Source organism: Otolemur garnettii, unplaced genomic scaffold (genome assembly GCF_000181295.1).
Source record: "Otolemur garnettii isolate 467f Iridium unplaced genomic scaffold, OtoGar3 scaffold00006, whole genome shotgun sequence".
Taxonomy (NCBI): domain Eukaryota; kingdom Metazoa; phylum Chordata; class Mammalia; order Primates; family Galagidae; genus Otolemur; species Otolemur garnettii.
Genome location: NW_003852401.1, coordinates 25,828,963 through 25,833,118, shown reverse-complemented (window position 1 = coordinate 25,833,118; position 4,156 = coordinate 25,828,963).

The window sequence follows — 4,156 nt, the reverse complement described above, 5'->3', positions numbered from 1 at the left end:
AAAAAAAAAAAAAAAAAACAAAAACCAAAAGGCTCCTTTGCCCCCTGGCTTCAGTTTGGGTATGGCCAATGGGAGGTACTCTTACAAGTGGGGGGACGGGAAAAGGACAGGGAAAGGGGCGCTTCTTTCCTTGGTTTCCTCCCTGCTGTGTGGCCAGAGGTTGGCTGCGGGTCTTTCCCAAAGCCACAGCTTCTGCAGGTGGCTCTCTCCTAAGCTTCAGCTCCTCTTTTGGGTTCCTCTGATTGTTCCTCCCCTTTCTCCTCACAGGTGTAGGGTGGCAATGGTTCCCTGTGTAGCCAGCCCCATGGTGCTTCACCATCCCATACTGATTTCCTTTAACCCTCCTTGTACCTCCGTAAATTGTCCCTTTATTAAATTCTCCTCTATTCCTCACTTTAGTGTACCATCCACCTCCTGTTAGTAGCCTGACTTACTGAGCTTCCAAATACTTTACCCACTGGCCTGAAATTCTTCTTTTCTGCTCAAATGCCACCATTCAGTTTTGGGGGGTTATTGTTATGTGTTTTCAGGTATCCTCTGTTGAAAGGCAAATGCTAGGAATCCAAACCAATCATAACAACTACTCATCAGATTGCTTTCCAACCCTGATCCAGGACATGTAAGTTTTATGGTGAGGAATAGGAACAAGGGAGCGGGCCAGAATGTGGAGGGGTGGGTAATGAGAGATGAGATGGCTCAAGGACAAACTCTGCACAGGCACTAAAGAAAGTGTCAGAGAAAGCGTCTCCCGCAGTAGTTACAGTCTGGGCCCTGGGTGGGTGACAGGGATGAGGAGGACTCACAGCTGTGCTTCTTGACAGCTGAGAGCACTTAATCGCTCAGAGCCTCCTCATTTATAAAAGGTGAACAATAATAGCCCATGCTTCACAGGGCTGTTATGAGGATTAAACACAGAATGCAAACAAAATGCTAACTGCAGTGTCAGTGTTCAGTGAGCATCGGCATTACGGATTCTATTAGGGAAGTGTGTTCCCAAGGGTTTGTGGGGCTTAGCTGAGACTACTCTGTGATCAGTGAGCACGGAGGGCCGCTGACGGACTGCGAGGGGGCCTGCAAAGCAGGGGCTCTGATGTCACAGAGGCCTGGATTTAGGTCTTGGTTCTGTCCATTCATAGCTACATGACCTTGGGCAAGCTGTACTTAAACGGGTTCCTCATCCCTCAGCAGAGGTGATTATACCACCTCACAGCCTTAGTATGAGGTCAAATGAGAGCGCAGAATGACCATCATGTAACAGGTGCTCAATTTCATTTTCTTCTTTTTAAACCAAGATGATTTTGGACAGTGATAGATACACAGGTAGATGGGGGTATCGATATCTATGTAGATATAAATAGATATACATAGCGAGAGGGAAGGAGATTGATTTATTTTTAAAAATTGGCTAATGCATTGGTGATGGTTGGCAAGTTTTAAACCTGTAGGGCAGGCAGGCTGGCTGGAAACTCAGGCAGGATTTCTTTATTACTTCTTTAGGCAGAGTTCCTTTTTCTGGAAACCTGATTGTGTTCTTATGGCCTTCAATTGATTGGACAAGGCCTATTCATATTACTGGGGGTAACTTACTTACAATAAACTGGTTGTAAATATTAATTGCATCTACAAAAACCTTCTTGGTAATATCTAGATTAGTGTTTGACCAATAATAGGGCACCAAACGCTAGCCAGGTTGACATATAAAATTAACTATTACAATGACTATTTGGGTTCCATTTGCCACAATCCTTTTAAGACTATAAGATAATACAACTTTGCGGTTTGTGTGTGTGTCTTTGTTTTTCCTTTAGGCCATGTATTGTCAATAGGATGAGAAGTAGAAACTGGTTCTTAGAGGGCCAAAAAATTCAACATATTTAAAATGGTGTGTGGCCCTCCAAAGTCAAACCCTCCCTGGCAAAATCTTATTCTTTAATAATGAATTTCTCTCATTAGAAAACATTATATGTGTCATACATTTCTTACTATAGAACTTTAACCTTAATTAGCTTAAATGTATTGAATTAACATAAATTTTCTCCTCAGGGAATGTGTTATAGACCAAATATTTGTATTCCCTCAAAATTCACATGTTAAAATCTTAAACCAGGGATGGGGAAACTGTGGCCTTTTAGGTCCTTAAGTTTAGTCTTTTTTTAAAATTTTTTTTTTTTTAGAGACAGAGTCTCACTTTATTGCTCTTGGTAGAGTGCTGTGGTGTCACAGCTCACAGCAACCTCCAACTCCTAGGCTTAAGCAATTCTTTTGCCTCAGCCTCTTGGTAGAGTGCTGTGGTGTCACAGCTCACAGCAACCTCCAACTCCTGGGCTTAAGCAATTCTCTTGCCTCTTGCCTCCTCCTCCAAGTAGCTGGGACTACGGGCACCCACCACAACACCCAGCTATTTTTTTTTTTTTATTACAGTTTGGCCGGGGCCGGGTTTGAACCCTCCACTTTCAGTATATGGGGCCAGCACCCTACTCATTGAGCCACAGGCACCGCCCTTAAGTTTGGTCTTTTGACCGAATCCCAAATTTTACAGAATAAATCCTTCTATTTTTATTAAACATTTTGGTTCATCTTTTATATTTTTATTTTTAAAATCAACCAAAAGAATAAAATAAGTTTCAACAAAATAATCTTCCCAGATTAATCAGCACAATTACGACATTAGTAGACTATAAGGGCTAAACTGATGGCTGCTACCCTGATGATTTAGTTCTAACTGGCACCACTACCACATGAGGCTGGTTGGCAAGAGTTTGTGGGGGTCAAATATGCCTGTTATTAGCTTTTGACAATGATGCACTATCTTTCTGTTTGAAGTGGAATTTGTGAATAGTTGCACAGCTTGACAGTATTTTTTAAATCCTGTCTGCTTTTTAAATCCTGTGGCTCAGTGAGTAGGGTGCCAGCCCCATATACAGAAGGTGGTGGGTTCAAACCTGGCCCCAGCCAAACTGCAACAACAACAACAAAACAGCCAGGCATTGTGGCAGATGCCTGTAGTCCCAGCTACTTCGGCGGCTGAGGCAAGAGAATCGATTAAGCCCAGGAGCTGGAAGCTGCTGTGAGCTGTGACAGCACAGCACTCTACTGAGGGCAATAAATAAATAAATAAATAAAATAATAAATCCTGTCTGCTTCACAGCAGTCAGGATTCTCTTAGTCAAAGAAGACTAAGAGAACATTGAAAGAAGGAAACTTTTTTTTTTTTTCAGAGACAGAGTCTCATTATGTCACCCTTGGTAGAGTGCTGTGGCATCACAGCTCACAGCAACCTCTAACTCTTGGGCTCAAGCAATTCTCTTGCCTCAGTCTCCCAAGTAGCTGGGACTACAGGTGCCCACCACAATGCCGGGCTATTTTTGTTGCAGTTGTCATTGTTGTTTAGCTGGCCCAGGCCATGTTCAAACCTGCCACCCTTGGTGTATATGACTGGCACCATAACCACTGTGTTGTGGGCACCAAGCCAGAAGGAAACATTTTTTAATGAGGATTGCAATATTATCTTGTTTTTGCTAAAAATAAGATGACTTGCTTTGTGATATTGCAATAACATTAAAGAAATTCAATGTTCAATAGCATCATAATACTCATAAGGACCACAAACATTTTACATTAGGAGAGGTGCGGAAATTAAAAAATGAAAAGCAGGGGGCGCCTGTGGCTCAAAGGAGAGGGCACTGGCCCCATATGCTGGAGGTGGTGGGTTCAAAACCAGCCCCAGCCAAAACTGCAAAAAAAAAAAAAAAAAAGCAAAAGCAAAGACGATTCTTTCAAGCTGCAATAAGACCTGGATATATTACTGAAATACCTTGTAAAATATGTCGTATACTTAGGGGATAAGGGGAAGCCAGCCATTCACTGATGTAGAAATTGTAAAAGAATGAATTGTCGAAGTTGTAGGACGCTTAGACCTCATAATGTTTCAAAGTTCAAACCACTGCCTTTTTTAAGGATAACCATAACTGATCAGCAGCATGAATTAGCCTTCAACTTAACAGAACTTCATGCAATACTTCAAAAAGAAAATATGTATTATTTAATCACTTTGGATGAGTCAACTGATACTACTGATTTGGTTCAGGTTGAAACCTAAACCATCAAGCTACCAGATGGTTACACGTTCAAGTTCCCAACCCCCTCAACCTGGAGG